Source organism: Rattus norvegicus, chromosome 7, assembly GCF_036323735.1.
Source record: "Rattus norvegicus strain BN/NHsdMcwi chromosome 7, GRCr8, whole genome shotgun sequence".
NCBI lineage: Eukaryota > Metazoa > Chordata > Mammalia > Rodentia > Muridae > Rattus > Rattus norvegicus.
Genome location: NC_086025.1, coordinates 65,097,393 through 65,124,187, shown reverse-complemented (window position 1 = coordinate 65,124,187; position 26,795 = coordinate 65,097,393). Strand labels below are relative to the sequence as shown.

The 26,795-nt window shown below is 42.1% G+C and overlaps 1 protein-coding gene, 1 non-coding gene and 1 pseudogene across 21 annotated transcripts in view; 2 read left to right on the top strand and 1 right to left on the bottom strand.

Annotated features, from left to right (window-relative positions):
- Positions 1–26,503, bottom strand: part of R3hdm2 (R3H domain containing 2) — a 128,179-nt gene extending 101,676 nt beyond the window's left edge. For 9 of the 20 annotated variants that reach the window (XM_039079498.2, XM_039079496.2, XM_063263819.1 and 6 more), the window contains exons 1-3: positions 26,186–26,503; positions 14,896–14,998; positions 6,491–6,558 (exon numbers count right to left, since the gene is read on the bottom strand). The gene's annotated coding sequence lies outside the window, so the exon portion shown is untranslated. Of the gene's footprint in view, positions 1–6,490; positions 6,559–8,509; positions 8,613–14,895; positions 14,999–26,185 lie in introns of those variants that run through there. The other 11 variants (XM_063263810.1, XM_063263807.1, XM_063263809.1 and 8 more) reach the window with 5 other exon arrangements.
- LOC120093917 (U6 spliceosomal RNA) lies at positions 2,282–2,391 on the top strand. The gene has a single exon (XR_005487632.1). It is a non-coding gene; the product is annotated as a U6 spliceosomal RNA (small nuclear RNA).
- On the top strand, positions 10,788–11,426 carry Eef1a1-ps12 (eukaryotic translation elongation factor 1 alpha 1, pseudogene 12; annotated as a pseudogene).
- Positions 26,504–26,795: the final 292 nt, after the last annotated feature.

The following is a 26,795-nucleotide window of genomic DNA, read 5'->3' as shown; positions in this document are numbered from 1 at the left end:
ATTCTAAGTTTGTGAGCTGAGAAAATAGTTCAGTAGTTAAGCATGCTTGCTCTGCAAGCAAGAAGAACTGACTTGGAAGACCCACCATCCATGTAACCTAGGTATAGATATGCACGCCTCTGACTCCAGCATTGTGGCACAGAGACAATGGACTCTGGGAGCACCACTGGCCAGCACAACCAAAATATGGGGTTTCAGGTTCAATGAGAGATGTCTCAAGAAAATAAAGTGGAGAGCAAAAGGGAAAGACACCCAACATTTTCCTCTAGCTTCAGTATAAAAGCTCATAAGCACATACGCACCTGCACATTCTGCATGCAACACACACACACACACACACACACACACACACACACACACACACACACACAGTACACATTGTTCCAGAGAGAAAAATCTAAAAGAACTCTAGCGATTCTACCAATGTCAATTCCCTGGTTTTAATATTGAACTATAGTTATGCAATGGTACACTGGGAGAAACGAGGTAAAAGTTCATGGGATGCTATTTTTTCCAACTTCCTATAAATACATACTTATTTCACAAGAAAAAATACAGGATAATGAGGTGTTAGAAGAACCTAGGGTACATACAGCGCCCTAGGCTCCATTCCTAGCACTACAGCCAGTGCTACAGAGAGATTCTGTCTCAAAAATATGTATATACATGCATGCATACGTGCATTCATACATGCATACATACTACCTGCCAGACACACAAAAGCACAGAAAATTCATTAGTATGAGACCTGTACAGGCTGAATAAATATAAAATCAGATCTACACAAGGAATCAAGAATATTTAAATATGTTTAAAGGAAATTAATTAAATCATATTATACAGTTGTTATATACAAATGTCTGATCAGAACAGAATGGTAGCTATGAGAGAATAGGATACTGCTGTAAGGTTTTCTTTTATATTATGTACTTGTATTGGTCACTTCACATCACTGTAATCAAATTATCTGATATAGATGATATAACTAGGTTTTTGTTTTGTTTTGTTTTGTTTTTGAGACAGAACTTTAAGTAGCTCAAACTGGCTTCAAATTCTCCAAGTCATCAAGAATAACCCTGAACGTCTCTACTTCTTGGCTCTACTTCCCAAGACATAGCACGAGCATGTTGTCATGCCTGTTTAAATCACGCTACGCTGACACTAAACCCAGGCTGCCTCACACGTGCTAGGTAAGCAATCTACCAACTGACCTACATCTCCATCCACAGCAACGGTTGATTTTGGCTCACAGTCTCAAAGGGTTCAGTCTAAGTCAGAAAGGAAGGCATACTGAACAGCTTAGTTCACACAGAGAAAAGGACGTAAAAAAGGAATTACCAGCACTCAAGCTAGGTGTCTTTTTTCTCTTTTCTTCCTGGGCCCCAGCCTATGGGTTAGTGCCACGCACACTCAACATGGGTCTTGCTCTTAGTTAATCCTCTCTACAAACACCCTAAGAGACACAGCAAGATGCACCTGTTTCTTAGGTGATTATAAATTCAGTTAAGATAATACCATATGTTAAGTTTATTGTCTGTCTGTCTGTCTGTCTCCCCCCCGCCCCGAGTGTGTGTGTGTGTGTGTGTGTGTGTGTGTGTGTGTGTGTGTGTGTCTGAGTCTTAAACTAGCCTGGTCTGGTCTATACAGACAGTTTCTGGCCAGCCCAAGTTACATAGTGAAACCCTATCTCAAAGAATACAGGGGATGAAGATGTAACTCAATGATGTAACACTTAACTAGACTATGACAGTGTTCTTCCTCCCTCCCCCTCTCTCATACACAGAGAGAGAGAGAGAGAGAGAGAGAGAGAGAGAGAGAGAATAGATAAATAAATGAATCAATCAATAAATAAGTAAATAAATAAACAAAATAACAAGATTACAGGGGATCTGACGCCCTCTTCTGATCCCCACAAGCATCAGGTATGCAAGCAGTGCACAGACCTATATGTGTAGGCAAAATACCATACACATAAAAGGAAAATTTTTTAAATAAAATAAATAAAAATGATTAAGATGTTAAAATTATATTAAAAAAAAAGGAATCAGAACCCAATAGAAATTTTGGAGTTAGAAAGTACAGAAACAGGCCACCCAGATGCCCAGTGGATAAAGGCACCACCAACCCACCTTAGAAGCTGAGTTTGACCCTGAGACCCACATGATGAAGGGAGAGAATTCCCTCAAGATGTCCTCTTTCCTCCACATACATGCCATGCCATACAGGCACACTGGGCACAAACACACAAATAAATGTAAAAAAAATTTAAATACAGTAATAGGTGCTTACTTCACAGCACATTCACTAAAATTAGAACAATACAGAGAAAACTATCATGGCCCCTGTGCAAGTATGACGCACAAAAGGTACAGGAATAGGTTCCAGGTTCAATCAGAAACCCTGGCTCAAAGAGAACAAGACAGTGAGTGATAAAGCAGGAGACCCAAGGTCCTCCTGTCTCCACATATACAACTACCCACATGTGAACAAGGTCCTCCTGACTCCACACATACAACCACCCACATGTGAACAAGATCCTCCTGTCTCCACACATACAACCACCCACATGTGAACAAGATCCTCCTGTCTCCACACATAGAACCCGCACACATGAACATATAGAACATGCGCACAGAATATAGTAAGAAGCTGGCATGATGTGGCATTATCCCTATAATCCAAACCATAGGGAGGCTGAGGCAGTCAGCATAGGCTACACAGCGAATTCTAGGCAGGCCTGCATTACAGAGTAAAACCATCAACAAACACAAGGGCTGATACAGAATGGATCAGAAATGAAGAAAATCATTGATAAGGAAGCAACAGCAGATTTAAGAAGACAAAACTAAACTAAACAACAACAACAAAAAATCAATGGACTTGAGCTAGGTAAATTAAAGATTATCAAACTTCAGAAGAGAAAGAAAAAAGAACAGAGAGAAAAATGAATAACCTTGGCGGACCATGAAAAGTATCAAACATGTCATCGAGTACACTGACAGTCCCATAAGGGACAGAGAAGAGAACCAGGGACAAGGCTCAGTAGCAGGATGCTTGTCTATCATGTGTGAGGCCTTTAGTTCAATTCTAAGCACCATGAATGAGGAAAAGGTAACAAAAGGAATATTTAATGAAATATCCAAACACATCAAAGTTTATGAAAAAATACTCATAACCAGCAAGCTTCCTAAGTTCTAGCTAAGAAAAATTGGTTCCCACATATATATTGTCAAGCTGTCAGACACAAGGTGAGAATCTTAGAAACATCAACAGAAAAGTATCTCATTGCATACACAAGACCTCAATTAATATCAAGTGCTTCATTAGCAACCTTTGAGGCAAGTCATTACAAAGCTATATCCAAAGTGCTTAGGGTCCTGTAAAAAATACATACATACATACATACATACATACATACATACATACATACACACATACATACATACATACACACACACCAACAACAACAACTAGAGCCAGATATAGTGGGTCATGCCTTTAATCCTAACACTTAGGAACAGATGCAGGAGAAGGGACAATATATAGCAAGGTCCAGCAAACATAAGTTATACAATACAACCCTGCTTAAAAAAACAAACTCTATAAGGTTGTAATTTTGCATGTTTTAATAAGAGCAACATATACAAATATATAATTTCTATGATATGAAAAGTACAAAACAAAGGAGAAGAAACCCAGGTGGTGATGGTATACACCTTTAACCCCAACACTTGGGAAGGCAAGGAAAGTGGATCACTGTGAGTTCAAGGCCAGTTTGGTCTACACAGTGATTTCCAGGGCACCCAGGGCTATACAGAGAGACCCTGTCTTGAAAAAAAAATAAAAAATAAAAATAAATTTAAAAAATTTTCTAAAAAAGGAGAGGAAACTGAACTGGTTCTGAATGCTCTTATTGAGTTGTACTTCTCAAATACACTATTATACATTAATGAACTTTGTTAAACTGAGATTTCCTGATGTGGCTCAGGCTAGCCTATAGACATGCACGATCACATCCAGAACATTGTTATAAGCTACAAATTAAGTTAAGCCAATACTTCTATATAATCTTTCTTCTTTAATGACAATGTTTACAATTACTCATGTGCAACTGCAAAGGGTTCTTAATAGACAAAGTAGAGAGACTCACATGACTTCACAACTACAAAGCTACAGCAGTCTAAACAATATGACACTGGCTTTAAGGACGGACAAGAGAACAAGAAAGGGGCTGGAGAGATGAACCAGTGGTTAATAATATTTCCTGCTCTTCTAGAGAAACACACACACACACACACACACACACACACACACACAGCACACACACAGCACACACAGAGCACACAGCACACCCATACAGAGCACAAAGCACACAGACACACTCATACACACACACATACACATTAAAATACACACACACATACACACACACATGTAGAGCACACAGCACAAACACACATACACAATTTAAAAAAAGCAAACAAAGACCAGGGCTAGAGAGATAGCTCAGGGGTCCAGAGCATCTACAGTTCCTGCAGAGGACCTGAGCCCTGTTCTCAGCACTCACATGAGAGCTCACAAATGTCTGTAACTCCAGCTCCAGGGGATCTGACATTCTCTCCTGGCCTCCTTGGGTATCTGCACTCACATACACATGACACAAACATATACATATAATTTTTAAAGTATCAAAATCTTTTTTTGTTATAAAGACAAACAGAAATAAGAATCAAAAAACAAAAGCAAACAAACAAAAAACCAAACATCTATGGTAAAGTGTTTCTGACAAGGATAATAAAATAATTCAATATGGAATCATGTCTTCAACAAGTAGTACTGAAGTGATAACCTCGAACAATGCCGTGAGACCCTCACTTTGTTCCTTCCATGCACTGCATTTGACTGAAAGCGGACGGAGGACAACAACAAGGAAACTTAGAGGGAAACACCACAGGACTGCCAGGATGGCTCACACACAAACACATGTATAAAAATTTAAAAGAAAAAAATAAGATAATTCTACATGGAATCTTAGACTTCGTACAAGAGACTCATCAATGAAAAGGAAGAAGAGAAACAAAGCACACATCTTTAATCCCAGAATCAGGAAGCAGAAGAAGCATGTCTGTTTGAGTTGGAGGCCAACCTGATCTACAGAGTGAATCCAGGCTAGCCAAGAGCAGCATGGTGAAATCTGTTCAAAAAAGGTGGGAGGGTCTGGAGGGAGAGGTCAGTGGTTAAGTGCACTGGATGCTCTTTCTGAGGATCCAGGTTTGATTCCTAGCACCCACATAGTGGCTCACAACCATCTATAACCCTGGTCCCAGGGGATCCAACTCCCTCTTCTGGACTTCTCAAGCACTACATGCATGTGATGCACAGACATACACACAGGTAAAACACTCGTATACATAAAATGAAAATAGGAAAAAAATAAAAAAACTTCATAAAAACTCTAATCTTTTGTGTCAAAGGATATCTTCAAGTCTCTAGAAGCAACCCTCAACCACGGAAGCTTCACACACCACCTAGGCTGCTTAATAGACAGGACAGCTTGCAAAAACTGCACTTATAAACACAGAATGGGTAGGAGAGGAAAGTGGTTATGAACACCAGCTAAGAAGCTGCAAAGATAGCTCAGTGCTTAACAGCACTGATTGCTCTTCCAGAAGACCCTCGATTCAATTCCCAGCACCTACATGGCTCACAGTCATCTTTCTTTAACTCCAGTTTCAGGGAAAGCAATTCCTTCTTCTAGCCTTCAAAAGGCATCAAGCATGACCATAGCACACATATACATACAAGCAGGCAAACATATGTACAAATATAAAAAATAAAATTTTCTTAAGAAATTAAAGTATGACACATTTACTAGTAGAGAATGTCAAGAAACCTCAGGAGTTCAATGAAAAGCACTATCTGCTCACAGCACTTACTGGTAGGAACAACAACTTCATCTACTCCAAATCATCTCCATCTCTTCCCGGGAAGTAGCAAAAGGACTCTTTTCTTTTTCTTTTTTTTTTTTTTTCGGAGCTGGGGACCGAACCCAGGGCCTTAGCAAGCACTCTACCACTGAGCTAAATCCCCAACCCTGCAAAAGGACTTTTTTTAAAAACTAAGTTAAATTCATTCAATATACTTCTTTTTTTTTTTAAAGATTTATTCATTTATTATATATAAGCACACTGTAGCTGTCTTCAGATACACCAGAAGAGGGCATCCAATCCCATCACAGATGGTTGTGAGCCACCATGTGGTTGCTGGGAATTGAACTCAGGACCTCTGGAAGAGTAGTCGGGGCTCTTAACCCCTGAGCCATCTCTCCAGCCCTCAATATACTTCTTGAATTTAAACTTCTTCATCTATTAAATGGGTACAGTACAATTTGCAGCCTCACAGGGTTTTGAGATGACTAGGTGTGAATGACAATATAACAATTTGTGGCCTACCACATAAAAACTTTCTCATAAATGTTAAGTATTATTACCTGAATAAATGCTCAGTCTCCATGAGTCCAGTGCTGGTATGGCATCTCTCTTAGGAAACAAGTTTAACCTCAAAAAAAAAGAAAAGAAAAAAGTTAAAAGCAATTTTAAATATTAATACACTGAAACTATCACAGATAATAGAGACGCAGGTAGAGACCCATAGCAGCATCTCTCAGACCTCCTCCCAGTTTCTTTTGCTTCTATTTCTTATAACCTAGATCCTTGTCCTGAACTTCTCTAAAAGTCACCTGAACCTTCAGCACTGTCTCAGCCTTCTCTACAATACGGACTGTGACAGCTACTATAAGAGATCAACGCAGAGCAAGGGTTCATCATGCAAGGTGACACTGCCAAGTCACTTAGGACTCTTGCTGATTCTTCCTGGTAAACCAGCAAGTCAATGACATCTTAGCCTTACTCAAGCCTCCTGTGCACTTCATAGAAAACACTTCTGCTCAAGACAGCCTAGACTCCTTCTTCTGCTATGAAGCCTTCCTTTGCTGTCTTTAATTGGAGACTTGCCCACACCACCCCAAAAGAAAGTTACTTCAGGCCCACATTAGCAACTGCAAATGATGATCAACCCTGGAAAAGTTAGAAGGGAGCCCAAAAGAGAAGGAAGTGGCAACTTTGATAATTACGAATTTTAAAATCAACATGAAAATTACCTGAAGGAGAAACCAATCTTTTCAGCATCAAGAGATGTATGGTATTATGATGGCAATTTGGGAAATAGTGGCAAAGTCAAAATATCAATCCCTGGCCATGCTAGGAAATCACAGAAAAAAAACCCTTCATCTGTTGACCCAAAATGTTTATTCGAACAATAACTTTAAGAAAGGAAGAAAATAGGGATGGAGAGTGACACAGCATGATGGTGCATGCTTGTCATCCTAGAAAGACCCCATCTCAAAATACATATGATTTTTAAGATAGAGTTCAATCAGAACTCATAGGTTTACTGATAAAGAATAAATTAATATAGTCATTTTGGAAAACTGGCAATACTTACTAACCTAACAATAGTCCAAGGCATATATAGCCATGGAAATAAATTTGTCTCACATAACAGGAATATTATACAACATGTACAACAATATTCCTAGTAATATTATTCATTATAATCTAAACTAGAAACAACTAAATAGAAAAAATATGGTATGAGTAGGCAATGAACTATTATAAAGCAATGATAAAACACCACTGCTATATACTTATTATTTATATATTTATTAATCTCAAACATAAGGTTAAACAAACAATACACAAAACAGGATAAATGGTTCTGTTTGTGTGAAACTTAAAAGCAGGTGATACTAATCTGTGGTACTAGAAGTTAACGGTGACGACCTTTTCAAGATATTCACACAAGAGGTTACAGCATTTCTCTTGTTCCTGTTTGGTTTTTTATTATTTTGTGGGTTTTGAAACACACACCAAACTGGCCTCAAACTCATGACCCTCCTACCTTTACCTTCCAAGTGCTTGAATTATGGGCCTGTGCCTCATGCCTGAGAGTCTAGAGCATTCCTGAAGTTTGGCCTGTCTGTCAGCATTACCTGGGAGGGGAGGGGAGCTGTGGCAGCCTCAGTGGAAGCAGTGGCTATGTTGCAGCCCACAGCCAACACACAGGTGGCTGCAGTCAGTACTGCTTCAGGAAGGCCACGACAGCCCCGGCCCTGCTCCATGCAGCTTCACCTTGTATGCCTACATGGCCAAGAAATGCTCAACCACAGCCCTTCCCACTGGCCTGCCTCCTCACCACCAGACAGCCAAGAAAGTGCATGCAGAATATAGCTGGGCTATAATCTCTGCAGATATGCCCCATCATACACACTTGTATCTCTTTAAAATTACTCAGTGGTTTCTCACTGGCCAGAGAAGGGATTGTTTGCTACTGAGCAAGAGCTTTGTGCTCTCACCCTAATATTTTCTTCTCATTCTGAAACCATGAGTTTCAGAAATTTTGTGAAGTCAACTTTAAAATTATGCTTTATGCAGAGCAAAGTGGCACACACCTTTAATCCCAGCAGTCAGGAGGCAGAGACAGGCAGAGCTCTGAGTTCCAGGCCAGCCTGCAGAATGAGCGTTCCAGGACAGCCAGGGCTACATAGTGAAACACTGTCTCAAAAAAAAAAAAAAAAAAAAAAAAAGATGACATAAAACTGTGTCTTTCCCTCTCTCACCTTAGTATCTCTGAATATACAACAGATCTATCTAGAACAACAGTTTGAAAAATGAGGTTTCAGGAGACCTAAGAGATCAAACCAGTTTCATAACAACACTAAGATGTTATTTGCATTTACTGTGTCTTGGTAGCATTAGGGACTAAGTCTAAAGCCCTGTGCATACTATGGGAGCTCTTTACCGCTCTATTTTGGCTTTAGATTTATTTATTAAACTTTATGTATATGTGAGTTTGGCCTGCGGGTATGTACGGGCACCATGTGTGTCTGGACAGAGGAACAAGTTCTTAATTGCTGAACCATGTCTGCATACCCACACCAAGAGAGCTCACTAGTCCTCTTTCTATTTTTATGCTGAGACAGGCTCTTAGTAAGTTGTCCTCCGTGGCCCTGATCTTGCCATCCTCCCACTTCCATCTCCCCAGGCACTAGGATTGTAGGCCCACCTTTATCTGCCTTTTTCACATAGACAGAAGTAACAATAGGTAAACTTGCTAGTTCATTCACCGGCCTAAAGCAGGAGCATTCATCAAAATGCAACAGCAGAGCTGAGGAAGTAGCTTAGCGCCAAACAGCGTGCAAGGCCCAAGGCTTCCCATGAGCACTGCAAACAAAACTAAACTGCCATGGCAGCACAGCCTGTAACCCAAGTGCCACAGTAGAAAGCAGGAGGATAATTGGCCAGCCTGGGCTACATAACAAGTGGGAATGCAGCTCAGCGGGCAAGGTGCTTCCTTGCCACAAACCCTGGCTGGCTCTACTCCACACTAGCAAACCCGGGCATCGAACCTGGTGTGGAGCCTCGTGTGGTGGTGGGCATCTGTAACTGTGGCACTAGGGATGTGGAGGTGCAAGCAGGAAAACCAAAAGCTCAAGGCAATCCTGATCTACATATAATAAACTCAAGACTAGCCTGAGCTACATGAGACCTTGTCTCATAAAACATATCAGTAATACTGTCATCCTTCTACACTTTCAATAATTAAAAAGAAAAGACAGAAATTGAATTTAGAATGTTTTCAATGAAGTTAGGCTTGCAATCCCAACTACTTGGAGGGATATAGCAGGAAAAATAGCAAGTTCAAGGCCTTCCTAAACAACTTGGGAGGCAGAGGCAGGCAGATCTTGGTGAGTTCAAGGTCAGCCTGTCTACAGAGTGAGTGAGTTACATGACAGACAGGGCTACACAGAGAAAATCCTGCCTTGAAAAACAAAACAAACAAACAAAAAACAAAAACAAAAAAGTCTTACTAAAAAATAAAAAGTAGGGTTGGGGATTTAGCTCAGTGGCAGAGCACTCGCCTACCAAGCGCAAGGCCCTGGGTTCGGTCCCCAGCTCCGAAAAAAAAAATAAAAAAACAATAAATAAATAAATAAAAAGTAAACAAGGATTGCTATAGGGATATAGCTCAGTATTAGAGCACCTGATAGCATATGGAAGAGTTTCAGATCAGTTCCTAGCACGACAGACTATAAAAAAGGAAATATCAATAAATAATGAAAGTAAAAATTAATAATCTTATGGTCGCTTCTCAGTACCCTCCATTCTCCACATCAACACCTCCAACTCTTATAGAGGATACCAAAACCTCAGACTGCTCAGACCCCTTCCATAAACAGACTAATATTTACATACGCTCTTAGGTCTATACTTCTTATGGGGCTGAGGGGGAGACACAGGGTCTTGTTATATAACTCAGATTAGCTTCACCACTCTCTTAAATGCCGTCTTCTAAATGCTGGGACATGTACCACTTCACCTGGCGTTCCTATACACTTCAACCATTTTTAATACTACATGGATAGGTGTTGTACTGTACTGATCACAAACGAGGGGGAATTCTGTACACTTTTGGTACAATTGCAGTTGTTTTCCTGCAGCATTTGGTTTTTTGTTTGTTTGGCTTTTTTTTTGCAGACAGCATGTCATCATCTCATCTAGTCTGGAACTTGGTATATAGATCAGGTTGGCAAACTCAGAGATCCCTACCCAGTGCAGCCTCCTAAGTTCTGGGATGCACTGCTGTGTCTGACTTGTTTCCTGAATGTGTTTTAACTGTATTTGGCTGAACACACAAATGTGGAACTCACACTTAAGAAAAGCTGACTATCTGTGGAAATGCACCATGAAGCTTTGAGTGAAGCTCTGCCTGGGGACAATGTGGGCTTCAACGTAAAGAACGTGTCTGTCAAAGATGTTAGACGTGGCAATGTTGCCGGTGACAGCAAAAATGACCTACCAATGGAAGCAGCTGGCTTCACTGCTCAGGTGATTATCCTGAACCATCCAGGCCAAATTAGTGCTGGCTATGCCCCTGTTCCGGATTGTCACATGGCCCACGTAGCAAGCTAGTTTGCTGAGCTTAGAGAGAAGATCGATCGTCGTTCTGGTAAGAAGCTGGAAGATGGCCCCAAATTCTTGAAATCTGGTGATGCTGCCATTGTTGACATGGTCCCTGGCAAGCCCATGTGTGTTGAAAGCTTCTCTGACTACCCTCCACTTGGTCGTTTTGCTGTTTGCGACATGAGGCAGACAGTTGCTGTGGGTGTCATCAAAGCCGTGGACAAGAAGGCTGCAGGAGCTGGCAAAGTCACCAAGTCTGCCCAGAAAGCTCAGAAGGCTAAATGAATATTATCCCTAACCCCTGCCACCCCAGTCTTAATCAGTGGTGGAAGAACGGTCTCAGAACCGTTTGTCTCAATTGGCCATTTAAGTTTAATAGTAAAAGACTGTTAATGATAACAATGCATCGTAAAACCTTCAGAAGGAAAGAATGTTTTGTGGACCATTTTTTTTTGTGTGTGTGGCAGTTTTAAGTTATTAGTTTTCAAAATCAGTACTTTTTAATGGAAACAACTTGACCAAAACTCTGTCACAGAATTTTGAGACCATTAAAACAAGTTTAATGAGGAAAAAAAAAAAGAAAAGAAAAGCTGACTATAATTTCTTTTCCCTCAGTTCATGTCTTTTCCCCACTCTGATTACTTGAAACAGTGTCCAAGCTAGCCTGGAACACACAGCAATCCTCCTGCCTCAGCCTCTGAAGCAGTGTGATTACAGGCATAAACCATCACATCAAACATGTCCATGCCTTTCTTTAAAAAACACTGTTTATTTTTTTGCTTGTTTATTTAATGTATGCATATTCTGCTTATGTGTAAGTCTGTGAATGTGCATGCCTGGTGCTTGTAAAAATCAGAAGAGGCTGTTGAGCCCCATGGCACAGTTGTAAACATATGTGGGTACAGGGAATCAAATCCAAGTCTTCTGCAAGAACAAGTGCTCTTAGTTAACCCCGACCCATCGTTCCAGCTCACACTCAGATCTTTTTAATGTTCTACTTGGCAGAAGAGTAAGTATAAAATACCTCTACTCCATACATACACACTCACACAAACACTTCCACTCCACATATACATACATATGAACTGGGTCAAACATTTGGAAGGTCTGAATCATTAAGTGAATCAGTACTGTCAACTTGGGCCAGCTGTGCTGATGCCCACTTCTAATCCTAGCACCTAGGCAGCAGAGGCAGGCGGATCTCTGTGACTCTGAGACCAGCCTGGTCTACATGGCAAATATTAGAATATTCCTAGTTAATTCATCTACTAGATGGCTAACTATAGTGCCTAGACTGAATACGGCAGAGCCTTGTACCTGCAGAACTACAACCCCAGATGTACAATAAATCTCAATGTCATCAAGACCAAACTCCACTAATGCCCTCAGACCCAACAATGTAACCTCAGGCATATACCATTACCCAACTCAAGGCCAAAGCAGAAAGATTTTAAGTGAGAGCTACACAAGTCTAAGGCCAACAGGAGAACCTGTCTCTCAAAAAAATAGAAGGAAAGAACGGAAGAAGGGAGGGTGAAGACTGAAGGGAAAAAAGAAGAAAACTACCATTCATCCACTTGATTGTGGGTACAGGATCAAAGAAGAATATTGCTAATTAATGAAGGGGATATTAAAATACTATGACTTCCTCCAACTATATGTCTTTGAAACTAGATTTCCTTCATACCAAAATAAGGCATCATAGCAGACTGAATGTAGACAGTAACAAAAGAATCCAACTGTCATCTATTTTTTTTAAAGATTTATTTATTTATTATATATAAGTACACTGTCGCTGTCTTCAGACACACCAGAAGAGGGCATCAGATCCCATTACAGATGGTTGTGAGCCACCATGTGGTTGCTGGGAATTGAACCCAGGACCTCTGGAAGAGCAGTCAGTGCTCTTAACCACTGAGCCATCTCTCCAGCCCCAACTGTCATCTATTAAGTTAGATGTCATAGATTTGCAAAATTTTAAAACAAGGCTAGGAATATATATCAGTTATAGTGTTTCCCTAGTATAGTTAAAGCCCTAAGTTCGATTCTTAGTGCTAAAAAAATAAGTTAAATAAAATAATGCCCCCCGGGGTTGGGGATTTAGCTCAGTGGTAGAGCGCTTGCCTAGCAAACGCAAGGCCCTGGGTTCGGTCCCCAGCTCCGAAAAAAAGAAAAAGAAAAAAAAAAATAATGCCCCCCTTTCTCAGTCAATTGTGTTGAAAGTTGTTTTTTTATTATTTTGGAAATAAGGATAGGAATTGGAGGTAGTTTGGGGGGTAAACACCCACTACACGAGCATGAGGCATGAGGACGTAAGTTCAGATTCCCAACAGCTACATAAGCATGGAGCACTGTAGCCTCATTGCTGGAGCCAACAAGGCAGAGGCAGGCGGACACTAGGTACCAGCTGGCCAGTCAACCTAGCTCAAACAGCGAGCCCTATCTCGTCTCAGAAAATAAGGTGGAAAACAATAAAAACAAAATTCAAAAAGTAAATAGAGGAGAGGGGAGTTGGAGAAGTTGTTCAGCTATTAAGAGTGCTTGCTGGGGCTGGGGATTTAGCTCAGTGGTAGAGCGCTTACCTAGGAAGTGCAAGGCCCTGGGTTCGGTCCCCAGCTCCGAAAAAAAGAACCAAAAAAAAAAAAAAAAAAAAAAAGAGTGCTTGTTGCTCTTGCAGAGGATGCAAGTTTGCTGTTCAGCATCCACATCAGGAGCGCACAACAGCACATACGCCAACTCCAGAGAAGCTAGCACCCTCTTCTGGCCTACCCAAGTTCCTACATGTGTTCATGCACACATACAGACACATATAAGTACAACAAATCTCATGAAGGAAGGAAGGAAGGAGGGAGGGAGGGGAGGAGGGAGGAAGGGAGGGAGGGACTAAAATCTGGAGTGTAAAAATTAATTAATTAATGAAAGAGATAGATAGATACATACATACATACATACATAGATACATAGATAGATAAATATAATGCATATAAGCAAAAGTTCCTGACTGTTCATAATAGGTTTTTGGTTTGTTTTCTATATGGACTTCAGCTTTTTCCTCCAAAATAATTATTCTTTTTCATATATACATGTTTTACCTACATTTGTGTCTGTGCACCATATCCATGCACTACTATCTTCAGGGGCCAGAAGAGGGAGTCAGAACCACTGGAACTGGAGTTATAGACCTTCATGAGCAACTACGTGAGTACTAGAAATCAAACCTGGGTCTTCTGTGCTCTTAACTGCTGGAATAGTTATTCAAACTCTATAATAAGTTTTTAAAAAATAACTTATTTTTATTTTATGTGTACTGGTGTTTTACCTGCATGTATGTCTGTCTGTGTGAAGTTGTTACAGACATTTATGAACTACAGTGTGGGTGCTGGGAATTAAACTTGGGTCCTCTGGAAAAGCAACCAGATCTCAATCATTGAACCATCTCTCTCCATTCCCATAACAACTTTTAAAAGAGTAAAAAGTAGCCTTATTTTATTTATTTTTTTACTTTTAGCATGTGATAAATTTAGGATCTCAGTAATACAACATTCTATTTACATTAATTTTTCTCCTTAATCTACGATGTTTTGCACTTTCAAACATCCCCAGAGTATCTTACTATGCAGTAACGGCATTACTTTCCCTGCCACCAAATGATGTATTAAGCATATCTACTGTAAAAGTGTATTCTATTTTAAATTATATTTAACCTAAATTATGTACTCAAAGTACTCACTCCTTAAATCTGCCTTTTCTTATGTTGATGTTCCATACAGGTACATAGATTATTTTCTGCTCAAATTATTAACTCTAGGCTGAACTCAGAAAACAATTCAAGCATCATGAATGTCGGCCGTAAGGTCCCCAGTGTTATCCTCACCTGATTCTAGCACAGATACGCTGCTGACTCCTCCATCCAGTGGACTATTAGGAACTGTACCAGGTATACTGTTGAGAGACAGGGGTCGCCTTTGGCAATTCACCTGAGGAAGAAAACGAATCTTTCACTACTTTAAACCCAGGCTCTAAAAAGCTTTCAGCATGGCAGTGAAATAAAATCCTCAGAACAGTTCTGACTTTTTACTGGTTTCTGTGTTTTAATTACATGGTGTGGGTGACAGTACCAAAAAAAAAAAATTAAGCTAGATATATTCTTCCTTACTCTGAAAAGCTGAATACTGTCTATTAACTATAAAATCCCCAGGGATTTTAATTCTACAACAGTTCTATATGGTTCTAAACTTAGCGAAGCAATAGAAACAGTTGGAAGATATGTAATTCACTTTAATATCTGTGCTTTTATGTTGCCAGGCAGCTATTTCTTTAGTAATCTTGAGCACCCAACCATATAAAAGGAAGAAATATGTGCAACTGATAGGTTAGTAATTGTGTTAACTGAAATACTATCTGAACCAGGTATGGCTCATGCGAAAATTCCAGTACTTGGGAAGCTGAGGCAGGAAGATCAGAAGTTCAAGGCCACCATACTAGATGAGTCTGCTCAAAGGGAAACTTAAAAGGGGGCTGGAAAGATGGCTCAGATGCCAAGAGCACTGGCTGCTCTCCCAGAGGATCCAGATTTGATTCCTAGCCCTCACTTGGCAGCTTATCACCATCTATAGCTCTAGTTTCAGGGCATCTGATATACTCTCTAATCTCCATAGGGACCAGGCACACAAGTGGTGCACAGACAAGCAAATAGGTGAAACACACCCACACACATAAAATTAAAATAAAACCTGAAAGAAAATGGCCTCTACAGTCAGATGGTGGCGGTACACACCTTTAATCCCAGCACTTAGGCAGAGGCAGGTAGCTCTCTGAGTTAAAGGCCAGCCTGATCTATAAGGAGAGTTCAGGACAGCCTCTGCCTCAAAAAAAAAAAAAACAAAAAAAAAACAAAAAAAAACCCAAGAGTAGGGACATGGTACTTTCTGTGTGCCTTTATATGTCAGCACCAAAACAGAAGTACTGCTTATTTTCTGTTGCTGTGACAAAACACTACAGCCAAAAGTCACTTATGAGAAAATGCTACCAGGCCAGCCCTCTTCCCTATATAGCTCATCCCCAAGAAAGTCATCAGCACTGCTCCTCTGATGAAGGGATTTAGTTTACATATGTATTACCTAAGTACATCCGGGAACATACACAGTTCTGAGATACACGCACACTCAAGGCTTATCAAATAGCAAGAATAGATGGCAGTTAAGAATAAGAAGTAGGGGGTGGAGGGATGGCTCAGTAGTTAAGAGCACTGACTACTCTTCCAGAGGACCCAGATTCAATCCCCAGCATCCACACAGTGGCTCACAACTGTCTGTATCTCCAGTTCCAAGGGACCTGACATCCTCACACAGATGTACATACAGACAAAACACCAATGTAAGTGAAGTAAGTAAATAAACAGCCAGCGCTATAGAGCCACAGCTTTTATAATTAAAAAGGAAAAGAAGTAATCTCCCTTCGAAGAACTATTGCCCACTAAAGGATGAGGACTCTTTCAGAAGTAACTAAGCCCGAGCCGGGGCAGGTGAAATACAAAGATTGCTGCAAACATGTGGGAGGTGCTGAGAGCCTGAAGTTGATCTGCCGAGAGGACAGAGAAACCAATGAGGCTCCCATTAACCAAACTGAGAAAATTTAAACATTCTCATCCTTTTAAAAAAAAAAGATTTATTTTTATGTGTATTGGTGTTCTGCCTGCAGTTATGTGAAGGTGCCAGATCTTCTGGAACTGAAGTTACAGACAGTTGTAAGCTGCTGTGTGGGTGCTGGGAATTGAATATGGGTCCACTGCAAGAGCTCTTAGCCATTAAGCCATTTCACCAGCCCCACAATATTCATTCTTAACTCATAAGCCATCTCTTCAGCTCCAAATGTTGTTATTTTTAATAGTCAATACTGTTAGTACTTTTCATATTGACAACTAGTGACTATAAAGTATTGAATTTGGGAAGGAAGTAAAGTGTCTGCATACACTCATGTGTGTGTGTGTGTGTATGTGTGTGGTCAGTAGAGTTACACACGTGTGTGCATATGTGTATGGAGGCCGAGAGAACAACCCTGGGTGCGAAGCCATTGGCCCTGGCTATCTTTTTAGGCACAGTCTCTCTTATATACACTTGTATACACATAAATTTACTACACACAGAGTAAGAAAAAGAAAAGTAAAATATCAACTTTATAGTGCTCACCAAAACAAAACAGAGAAGGTTATTCTATAAAACAATTCTTGCTAGTAAGTGTAAAAGGAATGAAACAATCTGAAAATCAACATTTTGTAATCACTAACTTAATAAAAGTTTCAGTAAGACTTATCAATGGATGCGGAGGACACTGGGTAAAGGTACTGGCTATTCCGGCAATTGGGAGGTAGAGGCAAGAGAATTAGGAGTTCACTGTCATCCTCCATTACATTGTAAAGCTGAGGGCAATCTGGGCTACTATATGAAACCCTATCTCAAAACAACAACAAAAGGTTATTAGGAAATAAGAATCATAAATCTTAAAATAGCCAGTAGGGTGACTTACACAGTGAAAGTCTCGAGAGAGAGAATATGAATAAATGAGAAGTAGCATTACAGTATTTTAGGTAAACTCTTTACTGACTAAGCTATGGTGCTAGCTCCTACTTATTCATATTTGTCCCCCTCTGCCATAGAATTTCACTATGTAAGCCACCATATCTGGTTATTTCATTTAGTAGCCCAGGTTGCTGTTCTGCACTACAGAAAAGAAATGGTGGTACCATGTGCCTATAATCCCACAACTCCAATGACAGAAAGGCAAGAGAATCTAGAATTCAAGGTCATCCTCAGCCACTATCAAGTTCCACAACAGCCTGGGCTACAAGAAGCTGTCAGGAAAAAAAAAAACCAATTAGGTCAGGCATGGTGTTGTACACCTTTAATCCTAGCACATGAAAGGCAGAGGCAGAAAATTTCTGTTAGTTCAAAGTCAGCCTGGTTTAAATTGAGAGTTCCAGAACAGCCAGGGTTACTTTTTTTTATATATATATATATCCTGACCCCCCCACTCCCCAACCCTCGCCCTCCCCCTCCCCAAAGAAAGAAATGAAGAAAGAAGGGAAGAAGGAAAGAAGGGAGGGAGGGAAGAAAGAAATTTTTAAAATAAAAATAAAACGACCCCCACCTTTCCCTTTCTATTCCCCTCCCTTCCTTGCTTCATTCCAAAACAAGAATCTCAATCTGTGGCTCAAGCTGGTCTTAAATCCTAAACTGTGGGAGCCACAGGTGTGTGCCAAGGTGCCCAGCTTATGAAGAATGCTTCTTAATTTCTAGAAGAAAAAAGATGTGCCTTTAAACAATAACAACAACAAAAATCTAGCTGAGGGCCAGAAAGGGGGTGCATGTCTTTAATCCTAGCATTGAGGAGGAGTAAACCATCCTGGTCTATATAGAGGGTTCTATCCAGGTCACCCATGCCTACACACTAAGAACCAGTCTTAAACAAGCAGAAATTTAGATCATTTTATAGGAGGCCTAAACCAATAAATCCTCCCCGTTACAGACAACTGGAGCTGACATGTTTGAAGAGCAAATGAAATCATGGGGAAAGCTTCAGAACTACCTTTGCTCTTTCCTCAAAATCTTCCAACATGCCACTACCAGAAACACACCTAACCTGCCTTGGGAGCAAAAATCTTGATTTCTTTCCCCCTGTGGTGACTGGGACAGAATGCCAGACCTCAAACATGCCAAGCTCTATCAAATAAACAATGTGCCCAATCACAAAAGTCAATGATTTTTTTAAAATGTTTTATATTTTTATATCCACCTCCCAAGTGCTGGGATTAAAAGCATGTGCCACACCACCACCTAGCAAAAATTATTACTCTATTTTTAATGTCTGTTTTGTTTGCATGACTCAGGAGTCAAACCAATACTTCCCCAGGGCTCTACCCAAGTGAGCTACACCCCTGGTTTCTTCAAAGTATTTTTGCTTTGGTCATGGTGCACTCTGAGGTGCTAGGTGAGAGTCTAATAGAGACACTCAAAATACCAGGAAGTAAATGAGCCTAAAGCTCAGGTTGATTGGTCCAGAACTGAAGCAAAAACACAAAATAACAGCTTATCATAACAGTTGCTAAGTAAAGTCATCAGAGCGGTGGGACTGTCACACCGAATGGTGCTGTTTGTGAAATGTCATCTAAGACAACTAACCAGAGACATCAGAACCACGTGGAATTTTGCTAAAATACAAATTACTGGCTATATACCAAGCCAAAATTCAAATCTACTCAGTAAGACTCAAATTGCTGGAGAGATAGCTCAGCAGTTAAAAGTACTGGCTGCTCTTCCAGAGGTCCTGAGTTCAATTCCCAGCATCCACATAGTGGCTTACAACCATCTGTAATGAGAGCTGATGCCCTCTTCTAGTACACAGATGTACATGCAGACAAGACACATCCATATACATAAATAAATCTTTAAAAAAAAAGTCAAATTGCAAGCCTGTGTGCATTCCTTCATTCATTCATGCACATATGTATCTAGTCAGTGTATATGAAGACAATTTTGGACATAAGGGATATAGCAGTTAGTAAAATATGTAAGATACCAGTTCTCTCATAGGTAATAGGGTGTCAGTGTAAGTAAGATTACAGACAAGAAATTAAATGAGGTAATTTGAAAAGATGGTGTTAGCAAGCTGCAGCAGGCATATTCCTGTAAGTCTGAGGTCAGCCTGGGCTACATCGTACCAGCACTGAATTTGTATTGAGGCTCCCTCTCAATTACTCTCCTCCTTTTTGTGAAAGCTTCCTTAAGTCTGAACCACCCTTCCAGGCACCAAGGATTACTGGAGGCAACACTGATGCACTTATGCAAAAACTCTGCACAAATCATTACAAGCACCATATGAACTGCATGCTTGAAAAACTGAACTCCTTTTTGTTTTGTTTTTAAACTGGGTCTCATTGTGTGGCTCTGGCTGGCCTAGAATTCACTCTGTAGACCAGGCTGGCCTTGAAATCACAGACATCTTACTGCCTCTGTCTCCCAACTGTATTAAAGACATGGTATTAAAGGCCCCAAACTTACTCTTTTTAGCATAAACAGTAATATGACATTAACATTCATGGAGTTTTGGTTCCTGATTTTGTTTTGTTTTTTAACAGTCTGTGGGGAGGAGAAGGATGGACACACAGGGCCTTAGAGTCATCTTTCTTTACCATTAGGAATCAAACTCAGGTCTCCACGCTAGAGTAACAGAGGCAAGTGCCTTTACCTAGTGAGCTCACTTGCTTGCCCTAACCCAGATTTTGGAACAGACATAAGTGCTTTGCAGATTGTGAAATACAGGCTTTGATTGTTACTAACAATACATTTCAGGTAAGTTGGCAGAGTACTTGATTAGCAAGCTTGAAGGCCTGAGTTCAAGGTCAAGAATCACATTAAGAAAAAAATTAACAGGGAGAGGGAGTGGGAGAGGGAGAACATGGAAATGGGCATAGTAGCACATGGCCATAACATCAGTACTTGAGAAGTAGATGCAGGTTGAAGGTTATCCCTGACTACATAGCAAATTTGAAGTTTGTCTGGGCTATAGGATACACTGTCTCAAATGTAATAATAATGGAGACCAGCAAGATGACTTAGTAATAAATGCATTTGACAGTCTTAGTTGAGTTTCCAGAACCCACATAAAAGAGGATTACTAACCAATTCCCCAGTTTTTCTCTAACTAGCCTCCACACACAACCACGGCGTACATCTATTATCACATACACCATATACATACAATAAAATAATATGTAGTAAATAATAATGAACTGCAGAAAAAATTATATATGACATGAAATATATCAATATACCCAAAGTGGCACACCAAACCAGCTTATTGTGCGTATTATATTAGCACTAGCCAGATGCGGTGGCACACAAGCCTAACAATCCTAGCACCCAGGAAGCTGAGGAAAAAGGACCAGGGCTAGTTTGGCTGTACAGAGAGACTTTTTCAAAACAAATAAATGTGCGTTACATTACTATTTCCATAATTAGCAGATTTCAACATCATCTGATTTTCTTTAAGCATAAGAGGAAATATGCCAAGGAATCTCAAAAGACCAAATTAGGAAAATTTCATATTTGCTTGTAAAAATAAAGTCACAAACAATAGAAGGAATGGGCAGAGTACCTTCAACAGAGAGAGACAGGGCAAGTTCTCTGCTACTCAAACTGCAACCAGTCCATTCAACTGACTATCATCTAGTGGAAGGAACGTTTTCTACAGAGGATGAGAAAGATCCAGCTCAAGGAAAATACTCAGCCACTGGATAGGAAGGTCTAAAATTAGAACCACCAACTGGATTCATGTGCACATCTTGAAGCCATGAGTCTGGTTATTTTTCCTTCTATGTTGACAACACATTCCATGGAAGGACAAAATTCTTCACAGACTCACTCTCCTTTCTCTTTTGGTTTTTTGAGACAGGAACACAACACTGGAGCCCACCCAGGATAGGTTCAAACTTTTTTCTATGTTGTGCTCGGCCCGATGCTCGGATACTGTGAGACATGCATCTGCCCTCATGCTTGCCTTAACTCATCTGCAAAAAGTGGCACAAGAAGGGCTCGACAGCCAAAGGGTAAAGGGCTTGCTGAAAAGCCTGACAACCTGAGTTCCCAGCACTCACAACCTTGGGCAACTCCAATTCCAGGGTATTAAATACACTCTCCTAGTCTCCACAGGTACTTGCACATTAGCGTGCGTGCGCGCGCACACACACACACACACACACACACACACACACACACACACACACACACGTATTTTTAAATGAAATCAAATATTTGGCCAGGGATGATGGTTCATGACTTTAACTTCAGCACTCTGGTGGCAATTCCAGGCCAGCCTAGACTACATTGTATCAGGTCAACTAGGGCAACATAGTTGAGAACTGCCTCAAAAAGTAAAACTTTAAAGAAAATTAGATAGTTTTACAAAATTCTCTCCTTTAGGCATACTGGGAACACAGAACCAAAACATGACACGTTTCCTCCAAGAAGAAAATAAATCTACCTTTTCCTGAACCAGTGAGATGGCTCAGGAGGCACAGGCACTTGGTTGACAGCTGAGATCCACCCCTGGAAATATTTAAGGTGCAAGGAGAGAGCCAACTCCAAAGAAAGTTGTTCTCTAATGTGCACACAGGCATGGCAAATGTGCCACCATTTGTATTCATTCCCTCTGTGTATACATGCATACATGCATGCATACATACATACATATAAAAATATATTAAGTTGGAGAATCCTTTTTTTAGTCTACATTTTTCCTCCAAATCGTCCGTATGTCTCATGAGGAGACCTGGCATAGTAAGCACTACCCTCATTCTGAAGCTAACTGTACAGAAGCATTGCCATTGCCTTCATCTACGTCAGTCACAGAAAGGCTTAAGTGTCTCTGAAGCTGAAGAAAACTTACTGGAAATACTGTTGTGAACACAGCTAAAAGGGGGAAGCAGAAGTTTGGTAGGCACTGTTACCAATTTGCCTAAGTTATTAGAGATTATTTATTTAAAAATAAGAAGACTAACAGGCAAGGCCAGTGGTTCACACCTGTTACCACAGCACTAAGAGAGCCAGAGGAAGGAGGGTCTTGGGGAGTTCCAGGACAGCCAGGGCTACACAGTGACACTCACAAGACAAAACCAAGACAAAACAGAACAGGGTGGGGGGCTGAAGCCATGCCTAGGTGGTTAGGAGCATGTGCTGATCTTATAAAAACCTGAGTATCTATACACTCATGCTGGGCAGCTCATAATTGCTGACAGCTCTAACTCCAGGAGGATCTGAAGCCTCCCACCACTACCCCTATGCACATGCATAAATACACACACACACACACACACACACACACACACACACACACACACACACGGTGTCAGCCTGTTAAACAGCCCACATTGAACCAGGACTCACTAAGCAAAGGTTAACTCTGAACCCTGATTTCGCACCTCTATCTCACAAGTGTTAGACACATGCCAGCAGGTCTTTCCTAACATACTATTTCTTGTACATTAATACCAGAACCAGATCTAGTCAAATGCTTACGAAAGCCCCAATTCTCTCTCATGGGCAGAGCAGCTTTCAATGTCCTGACAAACATTTAAGCCAAAACCTTTGCTACCACATTCCTACAAAGTGCTGTGTAGAATATGCCTCACCCTTTGTCTTCCTGAAGAGCAGCCAAGACAGCCAGAGAGAAATCTCACCCAGGTCACTCCAGTCAGGTCAGTGAAGGTAGCCAAGAAGTAAAAGAAAAAACTGAGGCATACCCCAAAGGACTTAGAGATCCTGCTTCTTCTATTCTCAAAGTTAATGATGGGGTGGGGGATCAAGTGTTCTCTAAGACCAAATCCTCCACTGTTAAAGGAAGCTACTTTTATAGTTTTATTTATCTTTTTTTTTCTTTTCTTTTTTTAGGAGCTGGGGACGGAACCCAGTGCCTTGTGCTTGCTAGGCAAGCGCTCTACCACTGAGCTAAATCCCCAACCCCCACTTTTATAGTTTTAAACTACAGACAGAGGAGCATCACCTTCCACCTACTGAATACTCATGAGACCAGCATGCTTGCTGACACTGAGGCAGCACGCACGAAATCTCAGCATGCTGTGAATGAATCTCACAGGAGATCTAAGACCATGCACGCAGCCTTGAGACAGTAAGAGCACTTGCTGCTGCTCGAAGAGGACTGGGTTTGGTTCTCAGCACCCAGATGACAACTCATAACTGCCTCAACTTTGGTTCCAGGTGATCCTATGTCCTCGTGGCCTCTGTGGGCATGGGGCATATCGTGGCACAAATACATGCATATAAAATCAAATAAATCTGTTTTAAAAAAAAAGAAGAAGAAAAGGACTAACCACACAAAAGGTCTTCCATTCCCTTCTCTTTTACCCTTGGAAATATCCCAAGAAGTGACGAGGGTGGGGAGGGTGATACCATCTTCCCCTGAATTCCTTACAAAATCCTACCAGAAGTTCACAAGGAAAGAGCTCAAGAATGCAGCCAGGTGGAATAGTCCTTGCCTATAACCCCAGCTGTTTAGGAGGCTAAATGGAGCCTAAGAGTTCCTGGGCAGACTGGGCACCAGCAGGCCATCTTACCTAGTCAATCAGTAAACACTCAATCTGTGCTGATGCATGTCAAATGTGCCCCAAGTGATAAGGACATGGCAATTAGCAAAAAAAAAAACAAAAAAACCTGTCCTTCAGAAGTGTTTTACTGAAAAGACTAAAGTTCAAAGAAAGAGGCCAGGTGACAAGAGATCGGCAGAAAAACTAGTAGGGATCACACAAACCCTTTGGAATGTAGATAGCTAAGGAAATGTCAAGTTAGGGCCCCTTGGTGAACCCTAAGAGAGGTGAGAAGTCAGGATATGCAAAATGATCCAAGAACACAAAGCAAGTGCAGTCTCTGGACAAAAGTGTGCTAGAGTGTTCTAACAATAACCAGGTCAGTGTACACTTTCGGGGAAACTGGTGTTGCAGGCAAATATAAAGATTCAGTTTTCAGCAAGGCATGTGTGTTTCAGCAGGGCACACACGTAATCCCAGAGCTTAAGATATTGAGACAGGAAGACTGCTGTGAGTTTGAGACCAGCTTAGGCTAGAGACTCTCTCAAATTTATTAATTTAACGAAGACTAGGAGAACTAGGTTAACTCTAAATCAAGAAGCCATCCTCTCTTCAGATTCCCTTCCATTGAAAAAATTACTGTTTTGTTTTTGTTATTGTTGTTTTTTTTTTTTTTTTTTTTTTTGAGACAGGGTCTCTTGTATTGCAGGCTGTCCTCAAATTCTATCTGTGGAGGAAGATCTTAAACTTCTGGGGTAAGCACTCTGCCAACTCAGCTATAATCTGAGCCCAAGGCATATTGTTTTTATCACATATATGTACTTATTTATTCATTTTGCTGTTGTTATTTTTGAGACAGGATACTATTTCAGAATCCAAGTTAACCTTGAGCTCTATACTATACTCCTGGTTGGCCTCAAACTCAGGATCCCTGGTACTGTGATTCCTGGCTGGCCTGGAACTCGCTTGGTAGACCATGTTGGCCTCAAACCCAGAGTTCCTCCTGCCTCTACCACTAGGATTAAAGGAGTGCACCACGACCACCAGGCTGGAATTGCAACTCTTAAAAAGTTTAATTTTGGGGTTGGGGATTTAGCTCAGTGGTAGAGCGCTTGCCTAGGAAGCGCAAGGCCCTGGGTTCGGTCCCCAGCTCCGAAAAAAAAGAACCAAAAAAAAAAAAAAAAAAAGTTTAATTTTTGCTGACATTTCATCGGCAAGGTTCTCTGTTCTAGAAGTCACTGTGGAAATTAGCTATTGGGGGAAAAAATGCATCTAATAAGTGAAATGAAATAAACTAGTTTCCACATCTACTTCAACTTTTATCTTAATGCCTGAGTCTTGTGGGGTAAGGGCTTTACTGAAGAGAGGAAAAAAATGCATTTGGAAGAGAGGCTGCAAATGACTGACCTGTCGATTTAACTATCTGAAAATACAATGTTAGGAGTCTGTAATGATAAGTGGTACTTGTCACATCCCCAGAGCCTTAAAAAGATGCCTACACACATCAGCTAGGGCTGCGACTTGAGTCCTTTTGGGGGGCGGGGAGCGGGGGGATAAAAGGCTATTCCTTCACTCGGTTTTAATACAGATTCTGAGTGTGTGATTGGGTCATTCCTCAATTATGAAAAAACAAGTTACTATTCTCTGCGGTCACTAGGCTAATGGTGACAAACGTCGAAGGCTGTTTAGCCCTCGGAGAAAGCACGAGTTTGAGCTTAGCACAGGCCCAACTTCTTGGAGCTCCAGAACATCTGCCCGCATGTGACAACTCAAAGCTCCGTCCAGCTACGAACTCCAATCCTCCAACACAGGCTCCGCAGCAAACCGACAAGGACAAGTGCTCCGCGCCGCTGCCCTCCGGCGCAGCCAGAGCCGCCGCACCGCCCGGACCCTCGCTCCGTCACAGGTGGCACCGCCACCTCCCGGAGGCCCGCGGCCCCCGCTCCGCGCGCTCCCGCGGCACGACCCTTCCCGGGCGCCGCGGCCCGTCCCGCCGCCCGCACCCCGCCCGCGGCCGCCACGCCCCCTGCCCGCGCGCCGCCCGCCCCCCTGCCCGAGGTGGCCTCACCTCACGGGGGCCAGCGCGGGGAGGGTGCCCGGTGTCCGCCCGCCGCCCGGGCCCACGGCCGCTCGGCTGCGGCTCGGCCCCGACGGCCGGCGGCGGCGGCGCGCTTCTGGGGGCGGGCTCTCCTCGGAGGGGGTCTCCCCGGGCCCGGGGCGGGGAGGCAGGGGAGCGGGGCGGGGGAGGGGAAGGGGGCTCGGGAAGGAGGGGGAGAGGGGGAGAGAAGGGGCCCAAACCCGGAGAGGGAGAAAAGGGGGGAGGGGGAGAAGCAGAAGGGGAAGAAAGGCCCGGAGTCCGCCCCCCGCTGCGGCCTGCGCGCTACGTCACCACGTCCGGCGTGGTCGTCAGCGCGTCCTGCGCGGCTCGCGTCCCTGCTTCCTGTGTGCGCCTCCCGGGGCCCGCGGGCGCTCCCTCCCCGGCGCGCGCCCTGCGCTCCTGCCTCCCCCTCAGAGCACGCCTTCCCCCTCGGCGCGCACCCTGCGCTTCTGCCTCCCCTCAGAGCGCGCCTTCCCCCAAGGCGCGCACCCTGCGCTCCTGCCTCCCCCTCAGAGCGCGCGCTCCCCTCGTCTCCTCTCAGGGAGCGCCCTCCGCTCTCCTCGTCTCCCCTCAGGGCGCA